Source organism: Phoca vitulina, unplaced genomic scaffold (genome assembly GCF_004348235.1).
Source record: "Phoca vitulina isolate PV1807 unplaced genomic scaffold, GSC_HSeal_1.0 scaffold5, whole genome shotgun sequence".
NCBI classification, from domain to species: domain Eukaryota; kingdom Metazoa; phylum Chordata; class Mammalia; order Carnivora; family Phocidae; genus Phoca; species Phoca vitulina.
This window is the reverse complement of record NW_022589708.1, coordinates 32,941,573-32,959,595: the sequence shown is the minus strand read 5'-3', so window position 1 is coordinate 32,959,595 and position 18,023 is coordinate 32,941,573. Positions and strand designations below refer to the sequence as shown.

Sequence of the window (18,023 nt, the reverse complement as noted above, 5' to 3'; positions counted from 1 at the left end):
AGTGTGCAGAAAGTTAACCTTGTCCTGGACCAACATCAAGCACGGCATCTCTCTTCTGTGCCTATCGCGCACATGGACTTCTCTAGAAATCCCAGGAATTTGTGAAAGTGGTGCATTTTATGTACTGAGCATTTACTGACTTTTTTCCCTTGTTCATTTGATTTACAGAACCTCCATCAGCTCTCAACAGTTTCAGGGGACGATTACAGAATAGAAACCATAAAATCCACAACCTTACCAACTCCTGAGTGGTCAGAAACTGATTAGGTAGCTTGTGAGTTACCGTGCAACCCCCTGGCTCTTCCTTCTTGCTTCTGCTGCCAGAGTTCTGGCCATTTCACTGCTCGTTAGCACATTCCCTGGAAGGTGGGGAGCCAAGGGAGAGGAGATTTTATCTGCCTACAGCTCTCTTAATAACCTCAAGGAAGAACAAGGTTTACAAGACTAGCATGAAGTTTTAGGTATTTTTCATACTTCAGTGGATACTGTCTCACAGTTCATTATGGTTCTAAGTGGAGATCTTAGCACACAAAAATGACAGAAGTAGCAGCATTTTAAATATATGTTTTATGTGCTAGAAAGTGTTCGTCTCCATTCCGATTTCATTTTTCAGAAAGGTATTTCCAGATACGATTCTCCTCCTGCTGTGAACTTGCCAACAAAGCAAGAAATAGCCTGATGTTCTGTGACCCCTGTTGACCAAGACCATCGGATCTTTCCAAATGAAAGGATTACCATCAACATTTAATATGTGAATGCATATTTTTAAAATTTAGATCGCATTTCCATTCCTCCTCTCTATGAACAGTTTTAGCATCCACCGCACCAATGTCTAGGATTTCCATCAGACCTCACCTCAAGCACAAAATAAGCACAGCTTCTAAATTAAAAGTACGGCACAAGCTATGCAATCACATTATTAAAATACGACTTCAGCCCCAGCCAGCTGCAGCCACACTGCTGCTCTTCCAACTGCCTATGAGGGATTTCTAAAACCACCGCTGCTTACAAAGGAAAGCAAAATGCACTTAAAATCATGGTTACAATGACATCTGGGTACGTTTATAATTTTTTTTTCTCAAATCATTTTTCTGTTACTGTAAATTGTACATTAGGTAGAAACACTGGGAAATGTTGGTATTTCACCATTTTTTTTTTACCCACAAAAAGACAATTTCTCATGATTCTACCTAATACTTACAATATGAACAGAAAAACCTAGAGAGTTCCAACATATTTCTAACTACACTTGGTTAGGAAGGAACTTATATCTGTTGAACCTACTGCCTTAGTGTATTTGACGTACATACTGCCTGTAAATATAAACATACCAAAATGTATTTTTAACAAAGGAAGTGCTTCGTAAATGTTAGTTGAAAGAGGAAATAATTCAAATAATCTAAAGCAGTGGTCCTCAACCAAGGAAAAAATTGCTCGCCTTCCCCCAAGAGACATTTGGCAACGTCTGGCCTGTCACAGTCTGATTTGTCATGACTCCAGGGGAAGGGGATGCTCCTGGCATCTAATGGGCACGAGTCAAAGATGGTCCTAGATATACTACAATACACAGGATAATCAGTCCCCCAAGACAGAGAATTATCCAATCTGAAATGCCAAAAGCACCCAAGTTGAGAAACTGTGATGTAGAGATTTAAGAGTCTGGGCATACAAAAGTGTCACATCTTATGACTTTCAGTTGTATAACTACGTTGTAGTTTCAAAACCACTAGCCAATAAATTAGACTATATATTGGATTATCTATATTTTCTGGCCCTGTCCTCAAATAAAACAAGTCACTGTCATATGACTCAGCACTCACAACTTCTCCAAAATGCAGCATTCACTTTCTCAAATGCCGGGAATCATGCAGTGACACTCATTAAGAGTTTTTGAATGTTGTCCTTGTCTGACACAAAACACTGTTTATTTTCCATCTCATCTCTAAAGAAGATTCCCTAGAAGACGGATGTTGGAGAAACACTTTGTAGAGGAAAGTAACCAGGTCCACAAGCATCTGATAACAGAGAGCTACTTAAGCATGCAGTCACTCCAAAGACACTGAAAGCACCCAATCATTTAAGATTTATTTTGACTGCAGGAAACAGCAACTCACTCAGGCCAACTTCTATTAAACAGAATGTGCTGGAAAGATACTGAGCAGCTCACAGAATGGAAGGTAAAGATGAACAACTACTACTCAAGTAGCACAACACACAGGACTGATATAGGCATTTCAACCAGGAATTCATAGATAGCTTCTTTTTGGGCAACCCTATTGTAGAATGATTCATTTGATAGTCATTCATGACTACTCAAATTCTGCCAAGAAAATGAGTATCAGATCTATCTAGGCTTCCAAATCACATATTGTGTGGTGTTACATATGCCTGTAAATGTCAGCAACTTAACATTTAAAGTTGTTGAAACATCATGCACTAGGACTCCTTTGCCAAGATACCAAATTAACAAACAGCTAAAGAAGAGAGACTATCCCGGTGGTCCCATTTTGTCCAAGAGAACTAGAGCTTTCAGGGATAAGTAATACAACTCAGGGAAGACACAGGCAGTTAACCAATAAGCAATCTGGCTCTGAGAGCTAAAGTCTAATTGTAATAATGATTCCAAATAACTGGTGGGAGAGTTGATCATCTAAATTATGTTATGTTTATATCTTAATGAAAGTTTAAAATATGTTAAATATGATATCTTTTTTGATGTACTTTTCAGGAACATCATAATTGAGGATTTCTTTCCAATATTTTCAATAAATATTATGAAATACATCTGCTACCATCATGCTGGGAAACTCTTTTTACCCATACCTTCAGCCAAGTTGAGGAAGTAATTAGAAAGGCTTTTTAAAATCTGCATTGCTGATTAGGTCAGATGATTAGCTTATCTACATACTTGCATAATTCTACTCTATTTTTATTAAATGTGGGATAGGAACATCTACTCTAGTTAACCTCCATTAGTCTTTGAGTTCCTCAGTCATTTCAGAAGCACTGATTCTCTGGGGGCGCCCATTCAGAGAAAATGGAAACATTACCTAGGCACCAGAACTAAAAACATCATCTAATTCCCGGAAGAGAGCAGCAGGGGGGAGGGGGGAGATGATACTCTGTGAGTTTCATTCCGTGTGACAAAATCCCCGCGAAGCAGAACCCTAACACCTGCAGTTGCACACATTTACTCTAATTTTCAAATATGTACCTACAATAAACTGTTCCTGCAAAGTTTCCTACAGTGAATCATGTCTCCAGTTATCCATCCATGCCCTCGTGTAGCTGCGTCCCAGGACAACTCCGGACCTGGCTAGATGATGATGTGGCCAGTGGACCACCAGCAAACATGACACAAAGCAAAAGCTTGAAAAGCACTTGCATATTGGGTTTCCCCTCAATCAGTTACTGTTTTTAGAACCTCGCCACCATGTGAAGGAACCCAAGAAAGCCTAAAATATATGCTGCTCTGCTGGCAGCCAACCCCAACTGAGGTAAGTGACTCATTTTAGAATGACCGGTCACCTTCCAGCCACCAGATGATTGCAGCCCTGTGAGTGACCACAGTGAGGCTAGCATGAGAACTGCCTGGCTAAACCCATCCCCAATTTTTGACTCACAGAACTGTAAGCAAATAAAATAGTTACGATATCAATCTACCAGATTTGGGGATGATTTGTTCTGCGGCAATACAAAATCAGTGCACTCTCCCAGATCCTTTCAGAGATTTTGGGCAATGATGTGGAAAACTGCTACAATTACAGTTAGCCTATCACACTCCTCTCTATTCTCCTCCCAAGAGGCAACCCGACCTTAAGCAGCATAAATTTAAGCGGGCCATTAATATAAATATGGAAAAAGTCACATATCATATCCTGTATTATTTACTTCTCAATCCAAAATACTCAAAATGTATTTACAGTTATTTTCGCTTTAGAGGCACCTTTCTTTGATACTTGACCCGCCTCAGGCAGGCTTCTCCTGGAAGGGGCCAACGTTGGTATTACTGCTTGGGTGAAGGAAGCTTTTCTATCCCTTTTCTCAAGCTCGTAGTTGATAGGAGGCTCACATGGGTGGATCCTTCACTCAAAGCTAGATTGTGTATGTTTGCCTCTCTTCAACTCACGAGGCATTTAAACTTTACTTTACTTTGCCTCACACTGACAGCAGACTGACACAAGACACAGCGGCACCCATGTCCATTCGCACCTCTCCCACCTCAGCCTGGGTGCTGTCAAGAGATTAAAGGCTCGATCTTACATAGAAATAAACTGGCCCATTCAGCTATTTTTCAAGGACAGGAAGTCCTTTCATAGGTCACCATAGTAAAAGCAAACAATATAACAGAGACTTTAAGACTACCATGTCCTAACCAGAATGGCTCACAGAAGGGTTTGTGCAGGCCCTTTCACCGTGGCTCATCTGGGCGGGAGGGGAGAGGGGTGTCTGCGGTCTGAAGGGCACAAAGCAGCCGGTGGGCAGAGGCTGCGTGCTGCCAGCCTTTCTTCTCCCCTCAGCCTGATGGGCTGCCTGCTACCTGCAGATGCCCTCACTGTCCGCCCTACCAAGGCTGAAGCACGTACCAGTTAAAGAAACACTGGCTTCCAGGAGAGCTGTTGCTTTTCTTCCAGCAAGAGCAGTGGGAGAATGGGGAGTAGTGGGGAGAGGGAAAAGGAGTATACAGTGGTGGGGGGTGGGGAGAATGTGCAGGGGGAACATGCACAGCATTATAGCGTGGAAGAGTCCTCTTCCAGCACCTTCTATGCAGGAATTGCTCTAAAAACCACAGCTGCCGTGTTTCTTGAAGACAAAGATGGAGCTTTGGCTTCAGAGACATGGGTGGGACGTCTGGTCCTGTCCTGTCACTTGCGGCCATCTGACCTTGGGCAATAGATCTCCCACCTCTCTTCCTCCGTCTCTTCCTTGCCATGGCAGTTTTGAGGAGTGAATGAGACGAGCCGCTCAAAGCGCTTATTACCCCGCCGGTGCTGAGGAGCGCATCACCATTCTGTTGCACCCCGGCAGTAAATTCGGTGCCGATCCGACCATCCCTTACCTGACACCACTGCTAAATCCCTTCCTATCTCCTGGGCTGTTCAAATTAGGCAGTTTTCATTTTAAATGTACCTAAACTGAAAATACCATCACCGAGGCAGAATATATATTGGATAATATATAAAACCGCAACTCCTCTTGATCCAAACATTCATTTATATATTCAGCCAACAGATATTTATTGGACACCTATGAGGAATCAAGCACTCTTCTGGGTGCTGTGGAGAGAGCCGTGAACAAGGCAGATAAAAATTCATGCTTTCACCCTGGGGGGAGAAAGACGATAAAAAATAAACAAGGAAAACATATACTCAGTCAGATAATGAGAAGTGCCACGGAGAAGAATAAAGTGGGGACGTGGGGGCGGGGGCTGGGGGCTGCTGAGAGGAAGGTGGACAGTTCTGGAGAGGTGGCCAGGAAGGCCTCACGGAGAAAATGACAGCTGAGCGAGGACCTGAAGGGGCTGGGGGTGGGGTGGGGTGGGGGACTGGAGAGCGGGTGCATTCCAGGCAGAGCAAACAGCAGGGATAAGAACTCTAACGTGGGAAAGGCTGTTATGTGCCTAAGGACCCACAAGGAGGCTGTTCCATTGCTGGAGCTGAAAATGGGGCAGCAAAGGGGATGAGGCCAGACAGGGGAAGGTGTGCGCGGTACACGTAATGATTCTGAGTTTTGCTCAGAGTGGGAAGGGAAGCCATGTGAGAAGAATCAGCCCAGCTCCTGAGCCTGAAGCACAGCGGGGGATCCAGCTAGAGGTACATGCATGAGAAACATCAGTGACATTAATCTTCTCTGAACATCTCACTAGCTTGTTTTCTCCTTGGCCACCTCATGTTGGCTGCACATACAGCCATCAGTTAAAACTCAGGGCATTATCACCCGAAGGCCTGCGAGGTATGTTCTCCGTAATAGAGTCGTACAAACGATATCCTGACCTCCTTTGCTTTCAGAACATCAATTGTTCAAATAGATGCCTGACTTTTCTAGCCTATCGAGAACTGTGATGAGAGAAAAACTCATTAGTAAATAAAGTTTAACTCAGAGTAGGCTGAACTCCAAGATTAGGTCCCATGTTGCCTCCTGAAGTTTCAACTAAAATCTGTTTCTTACTTTCTTTACTTTTGCTACTGCTAATGAAACTGTATGCCTTTACACTGTGGTAACTGTGATTGTCTACATGATCCCAAATGCAGATTTAAAAATGTAATCAGTTATGTAAATCCTGGGATGTTGGTACTATGTAGATCTAATAGGCAATTTATTCATTTTTTCCCAATTCCTATCTGCACACTTGACAGTGTAATGGCTTCTGCTCCCATTATATTAAAAAATAACCTCATAATGTTCTTATAATTCTCTAGTGCAAGTACCGCATTGCAGTTATAATGCTACTGGACCTCTCCACAGCTTTCGAGACTGCTGATTATCTCTCTTCATTTTCACGTCCAGCCTCTTAAAATTCTCTCCTCCCTTGGTTTCCGGATGGGCACCTTACAGCCTGTGGGCCTTGTCACTATTTTTGTAAATAAAGTTTTATTCGACCACGCTCATTTGTTGTATCTCTGGCAGCCCTTTAGAGAAAGCATTTACTGACTCTACTGTACACTAATTTTCTTGGGCAGTCGGTCCCTCCCTCATCCCTCTCCCCCCACCACCCTCCCTCTCCCCTTCCCCTACATCCTTCCCTCCCTCCCTTTCTTTTACCTTTCTTTTCATCTCCTCTTTCTGCATACATCTAAAATTTCCTTTTCCCCTTAAGCTTCCACTGCTTAGCCTCTTCTGCCTCTTTTTAGTGGTGAGCTTTTCATTAATTCCACACAATCCCACAATTCCTACAATCTCAGTGACTATCTCAGAGGAAATGAATACCAAATTTGTGTTCCCAGCTCTGATCCCTCCCCTAAACTCCAAGTCTCCTATTTCTGGCAAACTGGTCCACCTGAATGGTCCAAAGTCATTTCAGACTAAGTGCTATTCTTCTCTAGAGTCTGGATTTTACCCATCATTTCCCTGGTCACCCAGATTCAAAACTCTCATTCATTTCATTTGTACCCCTTAGCTGAGTACAAATCACCAATGAATTGCTATTGCTTTAACCCCACAATTTTTCTGGAACTCCTTCTTTCCCTTTCATACTACTTCTCAATGAACTTTCTCAAGGTACTTGCTACATACATTTGTCTCATAGAGCATTTCTCAATGCTCTTACCCTCAAGGCTCCTTCCTTAAGCCAGCTGTATCGGGCCAGTCCCTTCCACGCCCAATTCTGTCAACAAGAATCTACATTTCCTACAGAACGATACTTTCCTTCATGAAACTTCCTTTCATTTTCTAATGAAACACAAACTTTTATTTTCAAAAAATACCCATATTTTGTATTTATGTATTTTTATGGCACCGTGCACTTTCCATTTTGAGTTATACTTAAGCATATATTTACTTTATATACCTTATGATTCTGTCTACTCCTTGAGAGGAGAGCCATATCAATTATACTCTCGTACACGGTATAATACAATATTGGATGATGAAGATGATGGTAATAAATGCAGGTCTCTGTTTGAAATGGTCACAGTGGTTTTCAGTTGGCAAACGATTCTGCAATATAATGATGAAAGCGCCTAGATCACAATTTATTTTAAAAATCACATTCTGGCTTATATTCTAATATTAACGTTGTGGGAGGGGGGAGTCACAATCATTAAATTTCTATTACTCAGGAAAGTCTTAGATAATTATATTTTGCGTCTGAACAGGCCAGTGAATGACATAGGAGTGGAAATGTTCATAATTTTTATTCACTTTTTAGCTAAATTACATTTAAAAGGCTTTTCTTTCCTTTCAGGAAAATATTTTAAATAGTTCAACATACCTGTCATCTCTATAGTATGAGTTACTGCTTAGAAATTTCAGTGAAGGAATTCAATCATTTAAAATACAGCTTAAAAATTAACGTTTGTTGAGATTATCACAACAGCGACTATGATTTCATTTTTCTAAAGAATCATGACTAAAACTATTTTTCTTGTTTGTAAAAAGAAAATGAACACAGATTTACAATTGCCTTGTGTTCACTGGAAGCATGTCTTAGAGCACAAAAGGTTTTTGTGATTAAAGAGTTCATAAAATTTTCCGTTAATAAGTGGGCTTTTACACTCTGCTTGGTAACCTTATACAACTCTCCAAAGTCAGCTAAGAGCCTTGAACTCTAGGAACCCTCTGAGATATGACTACACCACTATTTCCTGTCCCTTTCCATTTTGTCAATTCATTACAACTGCTCAAAACCCAAGCCAACCAGCCCCAATTGATTTATTCAAAAGTGAATCCACTTTAAGCAGAGATGATTTTAAATACTTAATAATAAAGTGATTTTGTGGTGAGTGCATATGGTAAATAATGAAATCACCAAACTCATTTTCATGTGTAATGCAGAGAGATGATCCATGGCCTTTTAATTCACTTTTCTTATTTCACTTGGGTCTTTTTTTGCACTATCTGTGTTTTCTGGTTCCTAGACTGGATAAAATGGAATCTTTCAAGACATAGATTGACATCTGCTATAATAATTTTCAGGACCCCTGAATCATGGTCCTTATCTTAGGTGTGGTGGCACTCGGCAAACAAAAAAGTTGGCCTGCAGAACTACTGTGGGCCATTTAGAATAAATGTTGCTGTTGCCCTCCTCCCTCTTCAAATAATTTGCTCTCCATGCCTCATTTTAGAATATACTTAAACCAGTTAAATTAAAAGTAAGTCATAATATGTAAAAGTGATTTCATCTGTCTTCTTAGAGACATGCAGTAGACCCTTGGAATTCTTGAAGATATGTTCTAAGACCATAAAAAAAGTCCTCACATTTGTGAATTATGTACACATGCCATTGAATCTCTCTATAGTTTTCAAGGCTGCTCATTATCTCTTTTCATGGCCACTTCTGGCTTCTTCTTAAGATTTTCTCTTTCTTGGCTGCAGGAACATGCACACTTGTCCTCACACCCTGTAACACATTTCCATCTGGAGGTATATATTTCTTGTGCACATCCTCACATCACATTAAAAAAAGTTTATGAAAGTTTTCTTTCTCATTTGATGGGTAATTGACACACACCCCCATACACGCCCTGGCCCACAAACAACTCACAAGTGTTACTGTGTGGGGCCCAAGCAGAGGGCATGAAGCAGCACTGAGATGGATCCTGTGGTTTGGAGGCTCAGACTCTCATGTTCATGTGAGTCTTGTAACTTCGCAAAATACCTGTACTACATACCAGACTTCTGAGGGACACTTGAGAAACACAAAAATCTTAGATGTTATACCTGTGAATGCCAGTGTCTACTGTGGTAAAATCATGGAAGGTAAATTTTCTTTATGAGGGCAAAAGTAGGTGCTGACTCTTCTCTTTCCAATGTATTGCTTTCCGTCATCCTAATCGGGGGTGAGTAAGTATTCAAAAATGACCTGTACATATCTTTGGGCCAAAAAGCAAGATTGCTACATTTTTTTCTCTGTTTCAATCTAGGTTGAAGGATGTGCCAGTTCATGTCCTAATTTCACGCAAACTCCAAAGAGAGAAATTTGCTTTGTAAAATTGGATTCAAGGTGTTTTCCATATCAAGTCTGTGTTTGGGATGCTTTTGTAAGAAATGATAATTCTATTCGTTTCCCTCAATCCCTAAGAAGCACGCATTCTCTGTTTTCTGGCTTGTTTTTAGAGACGTTATTTTGATACTTTGATACCCTGCCCCTTGAGATGATAAATTACCTAGTCTCTGAGAATGCTGCTGAGAGCCCTACACCTGGAAATGGAATCATACTTCCTTTGGCTTCAGGTACATCTGTGACATGGGGGCTCCTTTGCTCAGACTCTTTCCCGAGCTCAGAGATGCAAGCCTCGGACATAGGTTAGGGAAGGAGCCCTTACAGGCAGGTGGTGAAGTCTGCAGAAATTACTCTGGAAGAAGGAGGCCAAAGCTGTAATTCTGCCTAGAGATAGGCCAGGTGGCACGAGTATTTTGAGAACACTATATAATATACGCTATATTGAGGGAGGGCATAGGAGGCACCCACTAGTCTTTTTGGCTTTCTTAACCTTAAACTGGGTTTACAACTAACTTCTCTATGAAAGCCCATCTAGGTTCTGTGAGAAGAGACAGTTTCTGAAGATAAGGGCTATCATGGAGAGTGAGGTCTTGGGTTTTCCTAAGGCAAATGTCTGGTAGATTAGGTGATGCTTGAGGTCAGTATATTTAGGTGTTAAACACAAAGTTTGATATTGTTTTCTTTGAACATGGTAATAAAGAAAAATAGATTTTTTTAAATTGGTAAAAACCAGTAACATTTATGTTTGGAATACTTCTAAAATTTATAACTCTCTAATAATATGCATTCTGAACATCATTTATGCTCATTTCCTTAACCAAAGCTGCCAGGTCACCTCCTCAGCACTAAGTCTGAGCTGTCCCTGAGCCCAAGCAGGGATCTGAGAGGCCAGGATGGTTTGTTATAATCCATGCAAGTTCACATGCTAATGAGAAAGATCTTCCTTGGTGTCTACTACATTTATACTATCAATTAAATGAGATGTCAGGGGTCAAATTAACTCTTCAGCATTTATATTCCCTTTTCTCTTTCAACCACCCAAATCCTGAAAATGTTTTCTTTCCATTGTCTCTCACACCCAACAATGCTTGATGTGAAAGATAAAATATGAAGAGCCATTCAACACATGATTTGGTATTTTCTTTCTCATAAACTTGCTTATAAATTGAGGTAAATTATTTATAGCTTTTCTTTCATGTCACTTTTATTTAAAAAAAAATCTCCCACATATATGGAATTCTACATCTATTTATTCTCCCAAAAGATTAAAAAAAACCTTAACATTTGCAGTATTTCTTTCAGGTCATTAAAAAAAGTAAAATATTACAAAAAAAGCTGTTTTTTGTTTTGTTTTATTTTACTATTGTTTCCTTCTTCCATAGTATTCTGGTGTATTTAAGTTTTTATGCTTTAACTACATATGTATCAATAAACAATGAATACAGTTTTGCTCTTTTAAAAACGGTATATAAGAAGATCATATTCTACAATTTATCTTCATTTAACATTAGAGATTTATTTACATTCTTTCATTTAAAATTTTTCTAAAGTCTAAAGTCATTCTGTGTATCTATTCTCCTCTCAAACACAAGGAGGACTTAGCATGTGATAACCACCCAAGGAACATTCCCACCTTCCCCATGTTCTTTTTCATTATAGTTCAGAATTTTGATTCATCTTTCACCACCAAGAGTTAATTAAAATTTATTTCCTTTTGCAGATATTTACCTACACTTTTTTTAAAGATTTGAGAGAAAGCGCCGTGTGCGCATGTGCACAAGCAAGCACGAGTGGGGGGAGGGGCAGATGGACAAGGAGAGAGAGAATCCTCAAGGAGACTCCCCACTGAGTGTGGAGCCTGATGCAAGGCTGGATCCCAGGACCCTGACATCACGACCTGAGCTGAAATCAAGAATCAGCTGTTCAACCACCTGAGCCACCCAGGTGCCCCTACCTATACTTTTAAAACCAGTTCTAAGCTCACCTTTCCATTTAGGTTCGTCTTTTTTTTTTTCAAAGCATATTCTTTAGATCGTTCAGAAAATTTGTGTGGGTGGTAAGCTCTTAGTCAATATATACCTGAAATAAATTTTACTTTACTGTTGATTGAATTTAGCTGAGAACAGAATTCTAAGATCCCTCATCCAGTCCTCTGAAAGGACTACTGCATTGCTTTCTGGCATTTCTTATTGTTGACAGTCTTTGCTCTTCTTTAATTCTTTTGTAGATAGCTGTTGAGATTTTTCTCTATGACTCATGCCTGACAATTTCACTGCTGTGTGTCTAGATGCGGGTTTATTTTTACTGATTCATCTATATTCTAAGATTCATGGCTTCCCTAATTTTCCAAAATTCCCAGACATTTCTCTGAATATTGCTTCTCTGAATAACACATTCTATCTACTCCTATTTTATAGCTGTCCTTTCAGATAAATTTTGGATCACATCAATTCGTGTCTCGCATCTTTTCTTCCATGTTTTTGTCAATTCTTCCACTTTACATTGTTTTCTGGGTAAAATTCTCAGTACTGTCTTTCAAGTCATACATTCTTCCACTAGACTTTCTCAACATGTGGCAGTTGCCAAATCAAGAACTTGGGAATTATCTATATTTATTTTTTCCTTTGTCCTTGACATCCATTTGGGCAACAAGTTCTGTCCATCAGATTTCCATTCCTACAGCCTCTGCACCGGCCTTTAAGAATTCTCACCTGCCTTCCTATGATAACCCACCAATTTACAAGCTGTGTCTGTCTCCCTGTAGCATTCACTTAATACAGACTTGGCACACAAGAACTCCACCAGAATGCACTGTGTTCTTTCATATTTCTAGGATTTTGCACCTTTTTAAAATAATTGCCTTTCCTCCTCATATTTATGTGGATAATTCAAGTAAACAGTTTCCTGTGAGAAACATCCTTTTCCTGAAATCATCACCATGCCCTCCCAAACAATGAGCTTTGTGCTCTTTCCTTTGTGACCTACCTCTGTGGGTCTACACTTACTTGTGTTATAGAACACTCCTCATAAAATTTGCTTTGCCTCCTCCATTCACTCAACTATGAGCTTCTTCTGGGCATCATCTGTGCACTGTACATATGATGGCTGAATCATAAATGTGCGCTCAATCAAATGGATAAGTAAATAAAAAGGAAAACACTGGGTAATTCCTAGATAAGGCAAAGGGTTAAAAATATGGAGCTTAAATTTTTTTAAATAAAAATATTTCAAATGTTCTTAGTACTGATCAGTACAGTACTGGCAGTTCAAGGTTTTGTTTTGTTTTTGTTTTATTTTTTTTAGTTTTGATAAAAGAAAAAGAAAGCAGAAAGAAAACAAATGGGTGCTATAATCATCTTATTTGTTTAAATATTAAATATGAACATTTTCCCCATTTAAATGGTATAACATAGGGAAGAAGTTTATAATAAGTCAACTAATTTCATTTACTTTATAAAGTATGGCAGTCTGTAGGTAGTATCATTTTTAAAATGTGAATATATACAAATACATGTCTCTGTGCATGTTCATGTGTGTATTTATACATCCATGCATAAATAAGGTACAGTACCAAGCTATTCTTTGAGCATGCTCTAACATGCCCAGATATGAGACGGCCACTGCATCTCGTACCTTCCAAAAATGCAAGATCTCTCTAAACAAGCCACCCACTGGCTAAATAGTAATAATATGACTGATGTGTTCCTTACATCTCCTCCGGAATAAGATATGGGATGAGTAATCTTATCAAGTAGAATATGAGTCTGTGATGGCTTGTGCTTGCTGTCAGTAAGGATAATTTTACTATCGATGTTCATCATAATTAGAAATACAGAGCCCAACACTGAAAAATAGCTATAAACCATTCAATGGCTCATTTAGACTTGTAAACTGCAAAAGCTGTAATCTTCCGTTTCTATCAGGTATGCAAAACTATACAGTTAAAACTGGTTTAAGTTATAGTTGAAAGGGGGTTTATTTTTCAGTAGGAGGGGCCTGTGATGATGATTACTATAAAAAAATGATCACAAGTGGCCAAGGAAGGAAAGAAAGGGCACTGTCAGCAGTTATTTTACTTGCAAGGTGGATAATGAGATAATAAAACATGTAATTGGAGGTGATACTACCTTGATTACTGTGGATTATACCAATGGGTACAACAACACCATTAAGCAAGCAGTGCCCTCACCCGTTAGTGCTCATTTGTAGGATGATAAATGGATTGATTCGATTCCATTATAACCATGACTTTGAGAATGTGTTGGAAAATATCTGCTATCCCGTATCACGATGCCAATCAATTTTGGACAGCATACACAGTATTTTACTCTTTGATAAACCTAAGAACATGAGAACTACAAAAACACAGAAAGGGTAGTATTTTAGACTCTGAAGAGAAACGAAAACTGGAAAATGTCAGATCTTACTACGAAGATATTCTCTGTAACCAAACACACATTTTATGGAATTTATTTTCCAATTTTAAAGAAGGCATTTTGGAACATCTGCTATATAAGCTAGGATAATTCTAAAACTGTAATGTTATAATGATTATTAGCTATTGGCTAGTGCTCAGAATTTTATTGAACTCATTAATCTAAGAAAAATAAATATAATTATAACAGTGATAATAAATGCTGGCTGTATTTTCCACTTGTGTTTTTCAGAAAATAACCACTACCCAAATGAGGCAAGATAGAACAGGCATGTCTGTGTTGTCTATGTCTGTCGAACCAATTCTCGGTTCAAGAGAGCTCCAGGCAGAGACCAGATATGTCTAAAAATGACATAGATGTCGATCCCTGAAACTCAGTGAACCACACTGTGACAAAATTTCCCTACACCTAGAAATGTTAACCTACAGCTCGAGGCTGTTTTTAATGTTGCAAGATGCTGGAGAAATGGAAATACATAATACGGTACCATAAAGCCGATATTTAGCAACATGGAATTACTTCATGCAATTTACAGATAGACAGATATAGATATATAAATTTCATATATAACAAATTTTAAACCTTGACAAAAAATAAAATGATTTAAAAATACAATATATCTAATTTGAAGAAATCTGGAATTGGATTAATACTGACAAATTTTCTACATAACTAAGGCACACCCCTTTAAGCATCAAGCCTAAGGATGGCAAATGGCTTTAGAGTATTAAGAAATTTTGATTTTATTAAAGGCTCTATCACTAAGAAGCTGTGCCCTTATAAGGAGTAGAGGAAGTAACATGAGTCTCAGTTTCTTTCTCCGTAACAGTTTCCGTCTCCGTAAAAGAAGGCCGTAATACCCACATGTCGGTTATTGTTAAGACTTAAAGATGATGTATGTAAAGCACAAAGAACATATAGGCATTCGATAAAGGTTAATTATTTAAATGATTTTTAATAAATATCTGTATAAGATTTATTACATACTTTCTTTGTTGCCTACTTCAAATAGACTGACCATAATTTAACCTTTCTTTCATTGCTAATGGTCATTATTTCAAAAGCAATTATTGTGCTGTAATAAAGTATTATCTCCAAGGACTAAAGAGCTGTGTAAGCCTATTTACTCTAATCCCAAAAGACCTTGCTGTGATTTTTCGAAGTCTTATTTTAATAATAATTTTGACACCTTCTTTTTTAGCTGTCACTTTTTGCTCTTAGCCTACCTACAAAAGGGAGTTTCCTAATTTGGGCAGGGGGATGGCAGATAGAGGGTATCGAGCATTTGTAGACTGGTAATACAAAATCCGTAGATCTATTTTCTTATATTAAGGAAAACTACAGAAAGAGAAATGCTACACAATTTTTGTGGCTACTGGGAAAACATAAAAACATCTAACAAGACAATATTTCGGCGGAACCAAATTATAAAAATAAAAAATTGAGAAATATTCCTCTTGGCTATTTTTCCTTTGCAGATCTTATTCACTAGTTTCTCTCTATGCACAGCTGGAAATCATATTCACAAAGAATGTAAGAAGTATATCTAAACTAAGAGTTAAAAGGCTTTCTTTTTCAGGGAAAGTCTCTCAGATCCTCTCCTGTAAGTAATTCATAGTATATATCATGCAAGCAGTATGTTTTATACTCTATGCAGTGAATGTGCGTGTGAGTGCATTACATCCTACAATTCAGTGAAAACCACACTTTTCCTCATTCTTTATATAAAGTACCCTCCATCCTCGGCCCTCATTATTCACTCTTTTCCTGGTCTGGAATACTTCTACCTACTCTGAGTAGCAAAATCTTATGCTTCTTTAACTTTCGACCTCAAATGCCACCTACTCTACCTTCATTATAACATATGACTTCCTCTAGAGTCTAATTCATGTTCTCTGGGGATTTACAACCTAGGTTTCTAGAAGGGTTCCTCTGTTTTAAAGGGCTCTGTGTTTATAGAGGACTGATTTAAAACATCCACTCCTGACAAAGGCCACACCAGAGATGATTAGGGAGCCCTTGGATTTAGCACAGAGAGACAAAAATGCAATCACAAAATTGACAATCCCTTCTAAACACAGAAGATTTGAAACAATTCAGACAGAGCTGTTTCAGATTTGTGCTTGGGTTTGCTTAATATACCTTTAAGATTAGAGATGTGTGGAAGGAAATCAAATCTTTGTTTTATGGCTGCAACAAATAGGCCCACCACGGGAAATATGTCATTTATTCTTTCTCACAAAGAGACATTCACCGCATAGTGCAAATAAAAGCAGCATTTTCCTTCTACCTAAGGTTCGTTAGATGAAATTTATGTTTTTAAAATGCACTGCAAACACCAAAATCTGATTGTACCATTATCAGCTTTTAAATCAAAGCAGCTTGCTATATGGTAAGGACAGGAGAACTGGTCGATTTATTTCATAAAACTTTATGTACAAAGAGACAGTGTCTATGAACTTAATGGAGAGAATATAGAGTCTGGAGGGGTAATTTTTATTACAATTTATAGTGGGATTATCCATACTCCACAGTTTTCAGATTTTATTGAGATTTTATGGTACTATGATGCTGATGCAGTTAACTGCAGTGGGGTAGGAGGTATAATTGTTTCACCCTGACTAGGAAATGAAATTGGTGTTACTGTTATATAAGAAACCTATAGCAGACTCTATTAATTGCCTGAATCCAATCAAAGCCATTATTTATCCTAGTTTCACAGGTAAAATATTTTACCTGAGGGTAAAAGAATAAATAAGGACTATAATTTTCACACGGCAATATCAATATCTTTTCATTAAGACCATTTCGAAGTCATAAGAATACTTTTCACCCACAGGGGTTCAACTCCAGAAACTATTAAAATCTAAATCATAGCAAGCATCTATAATGTACCACCAAATATCATTCTTTAACATTAAGTACTATGAAATAAAACAACCTTAGAAACAATGTATGCAAGAATGCCAGGGAATTACAGATGGCACAATGACATAAAATAGTAACAGCTTTAGGAATGGTTTTCATTCATTCTGCAGACACTTAGTGTTCATTGTGTACTAGACACTGGATAAGGTAATAAAGCAATGAATGATATAATTATATTTTATATTATATATTACCTATTGAACCAAATATATTGAGCCTATATATATACACACATAAAATTTCATATATATATATATATACATGAAATAAATTGCCTTATTTAGTATGTCCCTTTCTAGAAAAAAAGACTTTTTTTTTTTTTTTGCCAGGTCTTTTGCCAGAGAAAGAAAGGGTTTTCCAGGAAAAGGAAAGTGTATGGGTAAAGGTAGAATAGTCATCAGGAAAAGCCATGGAAACTGTAGCTGGGACATGAGATGTATTTGTATTTGGTAGAATGGCAACAGACTGGGGTGGAAGGTGTCAGGGGCCAGACTGACGATATGAGGAGCCTTGTTGGTTATCATTTTATGTTGTTTCTTCTCCTTTACCATGTAAGAGAAAGATCCTTTTATGGTTAGGGTTTAGGTCTATAGACCAACACTGTCACAGCATTCCTAAGCATCTCATATGAAACACTGTATCTATACCAGACTACATTAATTTATTAATTCATTCATATCTTCAATCAATAAATATTTATTGAGCATTAACTAGTATCAGGCACGATGCATTGGTTTGGGGAAACATTAGCTACTGAAGGTTACATCGATTTTGGGAGACCCCAATATATTTTAATCTAGGAGTGAAGATTTAGAACAATGTATACCTTTATTATATACGATACGAGTGAAGATTTAGAACAATGTATATAAAATTCTATTTATAAAAACATATATAACACATATAAACAACCACAGTTTTTGTCAACAGAGGAGCTTACTCTCCCACTAAGTCCTTCTTTCCCCCAGGAAACTGAGAAACCCATATATCATGAGATT

General features: G+C 38.3%; 1 protein-coding gene across 13 annotated transcripts in view; it reads right to left on the bottom strand.

Moving 5' to 3' along the window:
• Positions 1-18,023, bottom strand: part of KLF12 (Kruppel like factor 12) — a 578,056-nt gene that overhangs the window by 112,030 nt on the left and 448,003 nt on the right. The window lies entirely within an intron of this gene.